Source organism: Mesoplodon mirus, assembly GCF_964341445.2.
Source record: "Mesoplodon mirus genome assembly, chromosome: 1".
NCBI classification, from domain to species: domain Eukaryota; kingdom Metazoa; phylum Chordata; class Mammalia; order Artiodactyla; family Ziphiidae; genus Mesoplodon; species Mesoplodon mirus.
This window is the reverse complement of record NC_138976.1, coordinates 119532267-119547727: the sequence shown is the minus strand read 5'-3', so window position 1 is coordinate 119547727 and position 15461 is coordinate 119532267.

The window sequence follows — 15461 nt, the reverse complement described above, 5'->3', positions numbered from 1 at the left end:
ATATACATAAAACTGGAACTGAAACAAGGCACAAGGATGTTTTCAAAGACTGGTAGGATCTCTAAAACATTTTTAAAGGACATGTCATTGATAAAGCTAAATACACCAGGGTTGTGTAATACAACAGTTTAATCATTGAGAAGTGTGAAATTATGCTGTTTTGAAAACTATGGCAGGTCAGATTTTCTGCCTAATTATATAAGAAGATGTCTCTAAAAAATACACATTATTTCAAAGCCTTATTGGCTGTGAAATAAGTTAAGTGTATTTCAAACGGCTTGTCTGCAAAGAAAGGTGAGATGTAGGGGATCACAGAAAGTCTAGGGGAAAATAGGTCAATATATACATTGCTATATGGTGAACTAAGCATTAGGCCGGCAACAATGCAGAGGACCTGACCCTTAGAAACATACAAGTAAGCTGGAATCTTCAAAAGTTCTAATCTTTATAAGTAAAAAGATTTATTAAAATGAATAACCAAGTGTTTTAATTGACATCAGAAGATGAAAACAATAAACCCTGAGAACATAGAAAAAAGTTAAATAAAGATATGAGCAGAATTTAATACAACAGAAAACGTATAAAATCCAGGTGATTTAGTAAGTCCAAAGAATCTTCTTTGAAAAGATTTAAAAGACACACTTTGATTAAGGAAAACAAAAACATAAGTAAAGAATATACAGAAAGAGTCAGGACAATGTTAGAGCAGAGAATATATGAAATGCCAGTAAATTTGAACATTTCTGTCAAGTGGACCATTTCCTAGCTCCTAAAGTTTACCAAAACTGACACAAGAGGAAATCATTTAAGGTCATCATGTCTGCCCTTGGCATTCTCGGAACGCCCTGGCCTCAGAATGCAGCCTCTGTGGTCCATGGTAACCTGCGGAGAGGGGGCGGGGCTGAGGGAGGTTGGAACACTGCCCTCACTGAGGGAGTGGGTGTGGCCATCTCTGCTGTGACTGAACAAAGGGCAGGGGAGCAGGGGGCCCAGGGAAGAGCCCTCAGAGCCCGGCAGGCCCAGTGGAGTGTCACAAGCATTTAGGCCCAGGAAAAGGGCGCTTTCTTTGTCTGCACAACTGCCCAAACTCTCACCTTTCCACTCAGGCCGCCCTCTTACATAAGTGTGTGTGGAACCTGTCGGCGCAGTACACCTCGCTGCACAGCTAAGCATAGGTCTGGGCATCGTAGCTTTCTGGCAGGTGACCGAGGCTCGCAGGCAGATGTGTCCCTGGGACACACGCGGAGAGGCTCCTGCCCGGGCCACAGGCCCCCCACTGCCCCTGCCCCAGATAGGGGGCCGCAAAGCAGCCCTGTCTGAGTCCCCTGCCTCTAGAGGGAGTATTGGACCAACACTTGTAGAAAACGGGGTCCTTGTGGGCCACTCATTGGAGGGACACAAATAAATCTTTGCCGACTTTCTGCTGAAACTTACGAGCGTTCACACCTAAGCCTCTTACAAGGTCAGCTGTTTAGCTAAACATGAGCTCATGATCTAAATTTACACAATAATGAAGAAAGCAGCTACAAGGGGAGACAATCAGCCAAAACAATCAATACCAGTATTAGATTCCCAAGGCCATCCATCAGATGTAGGAATAATCCGGTGCAAGGCAGAAAATATACATAAAACTGGAACTGAAACAAGGCACGAGGATGTTTTCAAAGACTGGTAGGATCTCTAAAACATTTTTAAAGGACATGTCATTGATAAAGCTAAATACACAAAGGTTGTGTAATACAACAGATTAATCATTGAGAAGAGTGAAATTATGCTGTTTTGAAAACTATGGCAGGTCAGATTTTCTGCCTAATTATATAAGAAGATTTCTCTAAAAAATAAACATTATTTCAAAGCCTTATTGGCTGTGAAATAAGTTAAGGGTATTTCAAATGGCTTGTCTGCAGAGAAAGGTGAGATGTAGTGGATCACAGAAAGTCGAGGGGAAAATAGGTCAGTATATACATTGCTATATGGTGAACTAAGCCTTAGGCCGGCAACAGTGGAGAGGACCTGACCCTTAGAAAAGTACAAGTAAGCTGGAATCTTCAAAAGTTCAAATCTTTATAAGTAAAAAGATTTATTAAAATGAATAACCAAGTGTTTTAATTGACATCAGAAGATGAAAACAATAAACCCTGAGAACATAGAAAAAAGTTAAATAAAGATATGAGCAGAAGTTAATACAACAGAAAACGGATAAAATTCAGGTGATTTAGTAAGTCCAAAGAATCTTCTTTGAAAAGATTTAAAAGACACACTTTGATTAAGGAAAACCAAAACATAAGTAAAGAATATACAGAAAGAGTCAGGACAATGTTAGAGCAGAGAATATATGAAATGCCAGTAAATTTGAACATTTCTGGAAAGTGGACCATTTCCTAGCTCCTAAAGTTTACCAAAACTGACACAAGAGGAAATCATTTAAGGTCATCATGTCTGCCCTTGGCATTCTCGGAACGCCCTGGCCTCAGAATGCAGCCTCTGTCGTCCATGGTAAACTGCGGAGAGGGGGCGGGGCTGAGGGAGGTTGGAACACTGCCCTCACTGAGGGAGTGGGTGTGGCCATCTCTGCTGTGACTGAACAAAGGGCAGGGGAGCAGGGGGCCCAGGGAAGGGCCCTCAGAGCCCGGCAGGCCCAGTGGAGTGTCACAAGCATTTAGGCCCAGGTCAAAGGGCGCTTTCTTTGTCTGCACAGCTGCCCAAACTCTCACCTTTCCACTCAGGCCGCCCTCTTACTTGAAGTGTGTGTGGAACCTGTCTGCGCAGTACACCTCGCTGCACAGCTAAGCATAGGTCTGGGCATCATAGCTTCCTGCCAGGTGACCGAGGCTCGCAGGCAGATGGGTCCCTGGGACACACGCGGAGAGGCTCCTGCCCGGGCCACAGGCCGCCCACTTCCCCTGCCCCAGATCGCGGGCCGCAAAGCAGCCCTGTCTGAGTCCCCTGCCTCTAGAGGGAGTATTGGACCAACACTTGTAGAAAACGGGGTCCTTGCGGGCCACTCATTGGAGGGACACAAATAAATCTTTGCCGACTTTCTGCTGAAACTTACGAGCGTTCACACCTAAGCCTCTTACAAGGTCAGCTGTTTAGCTAAACATGAGCTCATGATCTAAATTTACACAATAATGAAGAAAGCAGCTATAAGGGGAAACAATCAGCCAAAACAATCCATACCAGAATTAGATTCCCAAGGCCATCCATCAGATGTAGGAATAATCGGGTGCAAGGCAGAAAATATATATAAAACTGGAACTGAAACAAGGCACGAGGATGTTTTCAAAGATTGGTAGGATCTCTAAAACATTTTTAAAGATCATGTCATTGATAAAGCTAAATACACAAAGGTTGTGTAATACAACAGATTAATCATTGAGAAGAGTGAAATTATGCTGTTTTGAAAACTATGGCAGGTCAGATTTTCTGCCTAATTATATAAGAAGATTTCTCTAAAAAATACACATTATTTCAAAGCCTTATTGGCTGTGAAATAAGTTAAGTGTATTTCAAATGGCTTGTCTGCAAAGAAAGGTGAGATGTAGTGGATCACAGAAAGTCGAGGGGAAATTAGGTCAATATATACATTGCTATATGGTGAACTAAGCCTTAGGCTGGCAACAGTGGAGAGGACCTGACCCTTAGAAACGTACAAGTAAGCTGGAATCTTCAAAAGTTCAAATCTTTATAAGTAAAAAGATTTATTAAAATGAATAACCAAGTGTTTTAATTGACATCAGAAGATGAAAACAATAAACCCTGAGAACATAGAAAAAAGTTAAATAAAGATATGAGCAGAACTTAATACAACAGAAAACGGATAAAATTCAGGTGATTTAGTAAGTCCAAAGAATCTTCTTTGAAAAGATTTAAAAGACACACTTTGATTAAGGAAAACCAAAACATAAGTAAAGAATATACAGAAAGAGTCAGGACAATGTTAGAGCAGAGAATATATGAAATGCCAGTAAATTTGAACATTTCTGGAAAGTGGACCATTTCCTAGCTCCTAAAGTTTACCAAAACTGACACAAGAGGAAATCATTTAAGGTCATCATGTCTGCCCTTGGCATTCTCGGAACGCCCTGGCCTCAGAATGCAGCCTCTGTAGTCCATGGTAACCTGCGGAGAGGGGGCGGGGCTGAGGGAGGTTGGAACACTGCCCTCACTGAGGGAGTGGGTGTGGCCATCTCTGCTGTGACTGAACAAAGGGCAGGGGAGCAGGGGGCCCAGGGCAGGGCCCTCAGAGCCCGGCAGGCCCAGTGGAGTGTCACAAGCATTTAGGCCCAGGCCAAAGGGCGCTTTCTTTGTCTGCACAGCTGCCCAAACACTCACCTTTCCACTCAGGCCGCCCTCTTACTTGAAGTGTGTGTGGAACCTGTCGGCGCAGTACACCTCGCTGCACAGCTAACCATAGGTCAGGGCATTGTGGCCTCCTGCCAGGTGACTGAGGCTCACAGGCAGATGGGTCCCTGGGAGACACGCGGAGAGGCTCCTGCCTGGGCCACAGGCCGCCCACTGCCCCTGCCCCAGATCGGGGGCCGCAAAGCAGCCCTGTCTGAATCCCCTGCCTCTAGAGGGAGTATTGGACCAACAGTTGTAGAAAACGGGGTCCTTGCGGGCCACTCATTGGAGGGACACAAATAAATCTTTGCCGACTTTCTGCTGAAACTTACGAGCATTCACAACTAAGCCTCTTACAAGGTCAGCTATTTAGCTAAACATGAGCTCATGATCTAAATTTACACAATAATGAAGAAAGCAGCTACAAGGGGAGACAATCAGCCAAAACAATCAATACCAGAATTAGATTCCCAAGGCCATCCATCAGATGTAGGAATAATCGGGTGCAAGGCAGAAAATATACATAAAACTGGAACTGAAACAAGGCACGAGGATGTATTCAAAGACTGGTAGGATCTCTAAAACATTTTTAAAGGACATGTCATTGATAAAGGTAAATACACAAAGGTTGTGTAATACAACAGATTAATCATTGAGAAGAGTGAAATTATGCTGTTTTGAAAACTATGGCAGGTCAGATTTTCTGCCTAATTATATAAGAAGATTTCTCTAAACAATAAACATTATTTCAAAGCCTTATTGGCTGTAAAATAAGTTAAGGGTATTTCAAATGGCTTGTCTGCAAAGAAAGGTGAGATGTAGTGGATCACAGAAAGTCGAGGGGAAAATAGGTCAGTATATACATTGCTATATGCTGCACTAAGCCTTAGGCCGGCAACAGTGGAGAGGACCTGACCCTTAGAAACGTACAAGTAAGCTGGAATCTTCAAAAGTTCAAATCTTTATAAGTAAAAAGATTTATTAAAATGAATAACCAAGTGTTTTAATTGACATCAGAAGATGAAAACAATAAACCCTGAGAACATAGAAAAAAGTTATATAAAGATATGAGCAGAAGTTAATACAACAGAAAACGTATAAAATTCAGATGATTTAGTAAGTCCAAAGAATCTTCTTTGAAAAGATTTAAAAGACACACTTTGATTAAGGAAAACAAAAACATAAGTAAAGAATATACAGAAAGAGTCAGGACAATGTTAGAGCAGAGAATATATGAAATGCCAGTAAATTTGAACATTTCTGGAAAGTGGACCATTTCCTAGCTCCTAAAGTTTACCAAAACTGACACAAGAGGAAATCATTTAAGGTCATCATGTCTGCCCTTGGCATTCTCGGAACGCCCTGGCCTCAGAATGCAGCCTCTGTCGTCCATGGTAACCTGCGGAGAGGGGGCGGGGCTGAGGGAGGTTGGAACACTGCCCTCACTGAGGGAGTGGGTGTGGCCATCTCTGCTGTGACTGAACAAAGGGCAGGGGAGCAGGGGGCCCAGGGAAGGGCCCTCAGAGCCCGGCAGGCCCAGTGGAGTGTCACAAGCATTTAGGCCCAGGCCAAAGGGCGCTTTCTTTGTCTGCACAGCTGCCCAAACTCTCACATTTCCACTCAGGCCGCCCTCTTACTTGAAGTGTGTGTGGAACCTGTCTGCGCAGTACACCTCGCTGCACAGCTAAGCATAGGTCTGGGCATCATAGCTTCCTGCCAGGTGACCGAGGCTCGCAGGCAGATGGGTCCCTGGGACACACGCGGAGAGGCTCCTGCCCGGGCCACAGGCCGCCCACTTCCCCTGCCCCAGATCGGGGGCCGCAAAGCAGCCCTGTCTGAGTCCCCTGCCTCTAGAGGGAGTATTGGACCAACACTTGTAGAAAACGGGGTCCTTGCGGGCCACTCATTGGAGGGACACAAAGAAATCTTTGCCGACTTTCTGCTGAAACTTACGAGCGTTCACACCTAAGCCTCTTACAAGGTCAGCTGTTTAGCTAAACATGAGCTCATGATCTAAATTTACACAATAATGAAGAAAGCAGCTACAAGGGGAGACAATCAGCCAAAACAATCAATACCAGTATTAGATTCCCAAGGCCATCCATCAGATGTAGGAATAATCGGGTGCAAGGCAGAAAATATACATCAAACTGGAAATGAAACAAGGCACAAGGATGTCTTCAAAGACTGGTAGGATCTCTAAAACATTTTTAAAGGACATGTCATTGATAAAGCTAAATACACAAAGGTTGTGTAATACAACAGATTAATCATTGAGAAGAGTGAAATTATGCTGTTTTGAAAACTATGGCAGGTCAGATTTTCTGCCTAATTATATAAGAAGATTTCTATAAAAAATACACATTATTTCAAAGCCTTATTGGCTGTGAAATAAGTTAAGTGTATTTCAAATGGCTTGTCTGCAAAGAAAGGTGAGATGTAGTGGATCACAGAAAGTCGAGGGGAAAATAGGTCAATATATACATTTTTATATGGTGAACTAAGCCTTAGGCCGGCAACAGTGGAGAGGACCTGAACCTTAGAAACGTACATGTAAGCTGGAATCTTCAAAAGTTCAAATCTTTATAAGTAAAAAGATTTATTAAAATGAATAACCAAGTGTTTTAATTGACATCAGAAGATGAAAACAATAAACCCTGAGAACATAGAAAAAAGTTAAATAAAGATATGAGCAGAACTTAATACAACAGAAAACGGATAAAATTCAGGTGATTTAGTAATTCCAAAGAATCTTCTTTGAAAAGATTTAAAAGACACACTTTGATTAAGGAAAACCAAAACATAAGTAAAGAATATACAGAAAGAGTCAGGACAATGTTAGAGCAGAGAATATATGAAATGCCAGTAAATTTGAACATTTCTGTCAACTGGACCATTTCCTAGCTCCTAAAGTTTACCAAAACTGACACAAGAGGAAATCATTTAAGGTCATCATGTCTGCCCTTGGCATTCTTGGTACGCCCTGGCCTCAGAATGCAGCCTCTGTAGTCCATGGTAACCTGCGGAGAGGGGGCGGGGCTGAGGGAGGTTGGAACACTGCCCTCACTGAGGGAGTGGGTGTGGCCATCTCTGCTGTGAATGAACAAAGGGCAGGGGAGCAGGGGGCACAGGGCAGGGCCCTCAGAGCCCGGCAGGCCCAGTGGAGTGTCACAAGCATTTAGGCCCAGGCCAAAGGGCACTTTCTTTGTCTGCACAGCTGCCCAAACCCTCACCTTTCCACTCAGGCCGCCCTCTTACTTGAAGTGTGTGTGGAACCTGTCCACGCAGTACACCTCGCTGCACAGCTAAGCATAGGTCTGGGCATCGTAGCTTCCTTCCAGGTGACCGAGGCTCGCAGGCAGATGGGTCCCTGGGACACACGCGGAGAGGCCCCTGACCGGGCCACAGGCCGCCCACTGCCCCTGCCCCAGATCGGGGGCCGCAAAGCAGCCCTGTCTGAGTCCCCTGCCTCTAGAGGGATTATTGGACCAACACTTGTAGAAAACGGGGTCCTTGCGGGCCACTCATTGGAGGGACACAAATAAATCTTTGCCGACTTTCTGCTGAAACTTACGAGCATTCACAACTAAGCCTCTTACAAGGTCAGCTGTTTAGCTAAACATGAGCTCATGATCTAAATTTACACAATAATGAAGAAAGCCGCTACAAGGGTAGACAATCAGCCAAAACAATCAATACCAGTATTAGATTCCCAAGGCCATCCATCAGATGTAGGAATAATCCGGTGCAAGGCAGAAAATATACATAAAACTGGAACTGAAACAAGGCACGAGGATGTTTTCAAAGACTGGTAGGATCTCTAAAACATTTTTAAAGGACATGTCATTGATAAAGCTAAATACACAAAGGTTGTGTAATACAACAGTTTAATCATTGAGAAGAGTGAAATTATGCTGTTTTGAAAACTATGGCAGGTCAGATTTTCTGCCTAATTATATAAGAAGATTTCTCTAAAAAATACACATTATTTCAAAGCCTTATTGGCTGTGAAATAAGTTAAGTGTATTTCAAATGGCTTGTCTGCAAAGAAAGGTGAGATGTAGTGGATCACAGAAAGTCGAGGGGAAAATAGGTCAATATATACATTGCTATATGGTGAACTAAGCCTTAGGCCGGCAACTGTGGAGAGGACCTGACCCTTAGAAACGTACAAGTAAGCTGGAATCTTCAAAAGTTCAAATCTTTATAAGTAAAAAGATTTATTAAAATTAATAACCAAGTGTTTTAATTGACATCAGAAGATGAAAACAATAAACCCTGAGAACATAGAAAAAAGTTAAATAAAGATATGAGCAGAACTTAATACAACAGAAAACGTATAAAATTCAGGTGATTTAGTAAGTCCAAAGAATCTTCTTTGAAAAGATTTAAAAGACACACTTTGATTAAGGAAAACCAAAACATAATTAAAGAATATACAGAAAGAGTCAGGACAATGTTAGAGCAGAGAATATATGAAATGCCAGGAAATTTGAACATTTCTGTCAAGTGGACCATTTCCTAGCTCCTAAAGTTTACCAAAACTGACACAAGAGGAAATCATTTAAGGTCATCATGTCTGCCCTTGGCATTCTCGGAACGCCCTGGCCTCAGAATGCAGCCTCTGTAGTCCATGGTAACCTGTGGAGAGGGGGCGGGGCTGAGGGAGGTTGGAACACTGCCCTCACTGAGGGAGTGGGTGTGGCCATCTCTGCTGTGACTGAACAAAGGGCAGGGGAGCAGGGGGCCCAGGGCAGGGCCCTCAGAGCCCGGCAGGCCCAGTGGAGTGTCACAAGCATTTAGGCCCAGGCCAAAGGGCACTTTCTTTGTCTGCACAGCTGCCCAAACCCTCACCTTTCCACTCAGGCCGCCCTCTTACTTGAAGTGTGTGTGGAACCTGTCCACGCAGTACACCTCGCTGCACAGCTAAGCATAGGTCTGGGCATCGTAGCTTCCTTCCAGGTGACCGAGGCTCGCAGGCAGATGGGTCCCTGGGACACACGCGGAGAGGCTCCTGCCCGGGCCACAGTCCGCCCATTGCCCCTGCCCCAGATCGGGGGCTGCAAAGCAGCCCTGTCTGAGTCTCCTGCCTCTAGAGGGATTATTGGACCAACACTTGTAGAAAACGGGGTCCTTGCGGGCCACTCATTGGAGGGACACAAATAAATCTTTGCCGACTTTCTGCTGAAACTTAGGAGCATTCACAACTAAGCCTCTTACAAGGTCAGCTGTTTAGCTAAACATGAGCTCATGATCTAAATTTACACAATAATGAAGAAAGCAGCTACAAGGGTAGACAATCAGCCAAAACAATCAATACCAGTATTAGATTCCCAAGGCCATCCATCAGATGTAGGAATAATCGGGTGCAAGGCAGAAAATATACATAAAACTGGAACTGAAACAAGGCACGAGGATGTTTTCAAAAACTGGTAGGATCTCTAAAACATTTCTAAAGGACATGTCATTGATAAAGCTAAATACTCCAAGGTTGTGTAATACAACAGTTTAATCATTGAGAAGAGTGAAATTATGCTGTTTTGAAAACTATGGCAGGTCAGATTTTCTGCCTAATTATATAAGAAGATTTCTCTAAAAAATAAACATTATTTCAAAGCCTTATTGGCTGTAAAATAAGTTAAGGGTATTTCAAATGGCTTGTCTGCAAAGAAAGGTGAGATGTAGTGGATCACAGAAAGTCGAGGGGAAAATAGGTCAGTATATACATTGCTATATGCTGAACTAAGCCTTAGGCCGGCAACAGTGGAGAGGACCTGACCCTTAGAAACGTACAAGTAAGCTGGAATCTTCAAAAGTTCAAATCTTTATAAGTAAAAAGATTTATTAAAATGAATAACCAAGTGTTTTAATTGACATCAGAAGATGAAAACAATAAACCCTGAGAACATAGAAAAAAGTTAAATAAAGATATGAGCAGAAGTTAATACAACAGAAAACGTATAAAATTCAGATGATTTAGTAAGTCCAAAGAATCTTCTTTGAAAAGATTTAAAAGACACACTTTGATTAAGGAAAACAAAAACATAAGTAAAGAATATACAGAAAGAGTCAGGACAATGTTAGAGCAGAGAATATATGAAATGCCAGTAAATTTGAACATTTCTGGAAAGTGGACCATTTCCTAGCTCCTAAAGTTTACCAAAACTGACACAAGAGGAAATCATTTAAGGTCATCATGTCTGCCCTTGGCATTCTCGGAACGCCCTGGCCTCAGAATGCAGCCTCTGTCGTCCATGGTAACCTGCGGAGAGGGGGCGGGGCTGAGGGAGGTTGGAACACTGCCCTCACTGAGGGAGTGGGTGTGGCCATCTCTGCTGTGACTGAACAAAGGGCAGGGGAGCAGGGGGCCCAGGGCAGGGCCCTCAGAGCCCGGCAGGCCCAGTGGAGTGTCACAAGCATTTAGGCCCAGGTCAAAGGGCGCTTTCTTTGTCTGCACAGCTGCCCAAACTCTCACCTTTCCACTCAGGCCGCCCTCTTACTTGAAGTGTGTGTGGAACCTGTCTGCGCAGTACACCTCGCTGCACAGCTAAGCATAGGTCTGGGCATCATAGCTTCCTGCCAGGTGACCGAGGCTCGCAGGCAGATGGGTCCCTGGGACACACGCGGAGAGGCTCCTGCCCGGGCCACAGGCCGCCCACTTCCCCTGCCCCAGATCGCGGGCCGCAAAGCAGCCCTGTCTGAGTCCCCTGCCTCTAGAGGGAGTATTGGACCAACACTTGTAGAAAACGGGGTCCTTGCGGGCCACTCATTGGAGGGACACAAATAAATCTTTGCCGACTTTCTGCTGAAACTTACGAGCGTTCACACCTAAGCCTCTTACAAGGTCAGCTGTTTAGCTAAACATGAGCTCATGATCTAAATTTACACTATAATGAAGAAAGCAGCTATAAGGGGAAACAATCAGCCAAAACAATCCATACCAGAATTAGATTCCCAAGGCCATCCATCAGATGTAGGAATAATCGGGTGCAAGGCAGAAAATATATATAAAACTGGAACTGAAACAAGGCACGAGGATGTTTTCAAAGATTGGTAGGATCTCTAAAACATTTTTAAAGATCATGTCATTGATAAAGCTAAATACACAAAGGTTGTGTAATACAACAGATTAATCATTGAGAAGAGTGAAATTATGCTGTTTTGAAAACTATGGCAGGTCAGATTTTCTGCCTAATTATATAAGAAGATTTCTCTAAAAAATACACATTATTTCAAAGCCTTATTGGCTGTGAAATAAGTTAAGTGTATTTCAAATGGCTTGTCTGCAAAGAAAGGTGAGATGTAGTGGATCACAGAAAGTCGAGGGGAAAATAGGTCAATATATACATTGCTATATGGTGAACTAAGCCTTAGGCTGGCAACAGTGGAGAGGACCTGACCCTTAGAAACGTACAAGTAAGCTGGAATCTTCAAAAGTTCAAATCTTTATAAGTAAAAAGATTTATTAAAATGAATAACCAAGTGTTTTAATTGACATCAGAAGATGAAAACAATAAACCCTGAGAACATAGAAAAAAGTTAAATAAAGATATGAGCAGAACTTAATACAACAGAAAACGGATAAAATTCAGGTGATTTAGTAAGTCCAAAGAATCTTCTTTGAAAAGATTTAAAAGACACACTTTGATTAAGGAAAACCAAAACATAAGTAAAGAATATACAGAAAGAGTCAGGACAATGTTAGAGCAGAGAATATATGAAATGCCAGTAAATTTGAACATTTCTGGAAAGTGGACCATTTCCTAGCTCCTAAAGTTTACCAAAACTGACACAAGAGGAAATCATTTAAGGTCATCATGTCTGCCCTTGGCATTCTCGGAACGCCCTGGCCTCAGAATGCAGCCTCTGTAGTCCATGGTAACCTGCGGAGAGGGGGCGGGGCTGAGGGAGGTTGGAACACTGCCCTCACTGAGGGAGTGGGTGTGGCCATCTCTGCTGTGACTGAACAAAGGGCAGGGGAGCAGGGGGCCCAGGGCAGGGCCCTCAGAGCCCGGCAGGCCCAGTGGAGTGTCACAAGCATTTAGGCCCAGGCCAAAGGGCGCTTTCTTTGTCTGCACAGCTGCCCAAACTCTCACCTTTCCACTCAGGCCGCCCTCTTACTTGAAGTGTGTGTGGAACCTGTCGGCGCAGTACACCTCGCTGCACAGCTAACCATAGGTCAGGGCATTGTGGCCTCCTGCCAGGTGACTGAGGCTCACAGGCAGATGGGTCCCTGGGAGACACGCGGAGAGGCTCCTGCCTGGGCCACAGGCCGCCCACTGCCCCTGCCCCAGATCGGGGGCCGCAAAGCAGCCCTGTCTGAATCCCCTGCCTCTAGAGGGAGTATTGGACCAACAGTTGTAGAAAACGGGGTCCTTGCGGGCCACTCATTGGAGGGACACAAATAAATCTTTGCCGACTTTCTGCTGAAACTTACGAGCATTCACAACTAAGCCTCTTACAAGGTCAGCTATTTAGCTAAACATGAGCTCATGATCTAAATTTACACAATAATGAAGAAAGCAGCTACAAGGGGAGACAATCAGCCAAAACAATCAATACCAGAATTAGATTCCCAAGGCCATCCATCAGATGTAGGAATAATCGGGTGCAAGGCAGAAAATATACATAAAACTGGAACTGAAACAAGGCACGAGGATGTATTCAAAGACTGGTAGGATCTCTAAAACATTTTTAAAGGACATGTCATTGATAAAGGTAAATACACAAAGGTTGTGTAATACAACAGATTAATCATTGAGAAGAGTGAAATTATGCTGTTTTGAAAACTATGGCAGGTCAGATTTTCTGCCTAATTATATAAGAAGATTTCTCTAAACAATAAACATTATTTCAAAGCCTTATTGGCTGTAAAATAAGTTAAGGGTATTTCAAATGGCTTGTCTGCAAAGAAAGGTGAGATGTAGTGGATCACAGAAAGTCGAGGGGAAAATAGGTCAGTATATACATTGCTATATGCTGCACTAAGCCTTAGGCCGGCAACAGTGGAGAGGACCTGACCCTTAGAAACGTACAAGTAAGCTGGAATCTTCAAAAGTTCAAATCTTTATAAGTAAAAAGATTTATTAAAATGAATAACCAAGTGTTTTAATTGACATCAGAAGATGAAAACAATAAACCCTGAGAACATAGAAAAAAGTTAAATAAAGATATGAGCAGAAGTTAATACAACAGAAAACGTATAAAATTCAGATGATTTAGTAAGTCCAAAGAATCTTCTTTGAAAAGATTTAAAAGACACACTTTGATTAAGGAAAACAAAAACATAAGTAAAGAATATACAGAAAGAGTCAGGACAATGTTAGAGCAGAGAATATATGAAATGCCAGTAAATTTGAACATTTCTGGAAAGTGGACCATTTCCTAGCTCCTAAAGTTTACCAAAACTGACACAAGAGGAAATCATTTAAGGTCATCATGTCTGCCCTTGGCATTCTCGGAACGCCCTGGCCTCAGAATGCAGCCTCTGTCGTCCATGGTAACCTGCGGAGAGGGGGCGGGGCTGAGGGAGGTTGGAACACTGCCCTCACTGAGGGAGTGGGTGTGGCCATCTCTGCTGTGACTGAACAAAGGGCAGGGGAGCAGGGGGCCCAGGGAAGGGCCCTCAGAGCCCGGCAGGCCCAGTGGAGTGTCACAAGCATTTAGGCCCAGGCCAAAGGGCGCTTTCTTTGTCTGCACAGCTGCCCAAACTCTCACATTTCCACTCAGGCCGCCCTCTTACTTGAAGTGTGTGTGGAACCTGTCTGCGCAGTACACCTCGCTGCACAGCTAAGCATAGGTCTGGGCATCATAGCTTCCTGCCAGGTGACCGAGGCTCGCAGGCAGATGGGTCCCAGGGACACACGCGGAGAGGCTCCTGCCCGGGCCACAGGCCGCCCACTTCCCCTGCCCCAGATCGGGGGCCGCAAAGCAGCCCTGTCTGAGTCCCCTGCCTCTAGAGGGAGTATTGGACCAACACTTGTAGAAAACGGGGTCCTTGCGGGCCACTCATTGGAGGGACACAAAGAAATCTTTGCCGACTTTCTGCTGAAACTTACGAGCGTTCACACCTAAGCCTCTTACAAGGTCAGCTGTTTAGCTAAACATGAGCTCATGATCTAAATTTACACAATAATGAAGAAAGCAGCTACAAGGGGAGACAATCAGCCAAAACAATCAATACCAGTATTAGATTCCCAAGGCCATCCATCAGATGTAGGAATAATCGGGTGCAAGGCAGAAAATATACATCAAACTGGAAATGAAACAAGGCACAAGGATGTCTTCAAAGACTGGTAGGATCTCTAAAACATTTTTAAAGGACATGTCATTGATAAAGCTAAATACACAAAGGTTGTGTAATACAACAGATTAATCATTGAGAAGAGTGAAATTATGCTGTTTTGAAAACTATGGCAGGTCAGATTTTCTGCCTAATTATATAAGAAGATTTCTATAAAAAATACACATTATTTCAAAGCCTTATTGGCTGTGAAATAAGTTAAGTGTATTTCAAATGGCTTGTCTGCAAAGAAAGGTGAGATGTAGTGGATCACAGAAAGTCGAGGGGAAAATAGGTCAATATATACATTTTTATATGGTGAACTAAGCCTTAGGCCGGCAACAGTGGAGAGGACCTGAACCTTAGAAACGTACATGTAAGCTGGAATCTTCAAAAGTTCAAATCTTTATAAGTAAAAAGATTTATTAAAATGAATAACCAAGTGTTTTAATTGACATCAGAAGATGAAAACAATAAACCCTGAGAACATAGAAAAAAGTTAAATAAAGATATGAGCAGAACTTAATACAACAGAAAACGGATAAAATTCAGGTGATTTAGTAATTCCAAAGAATCTTCTTTGAAAAGATTTAAAAGACACACTTTGATTAAGGAAAACCAAAACATAAGTAAAGAATATACAGAAAGAGTCAGGACAATGTTAGAGCAGAGAATATATGAAATGCCAGTAAATTTGAACATTTCTGTCAACTGGACCATTTCCTAGCTCCTAAAGTTTACCAAAACTGACACAAGAGGAAATCATTTAAGGTCATCATGTCTGCCCTTGGCATTCTTGGTACGCCCTGGCCTCAGAATGCAGCCTCTGTAGTCC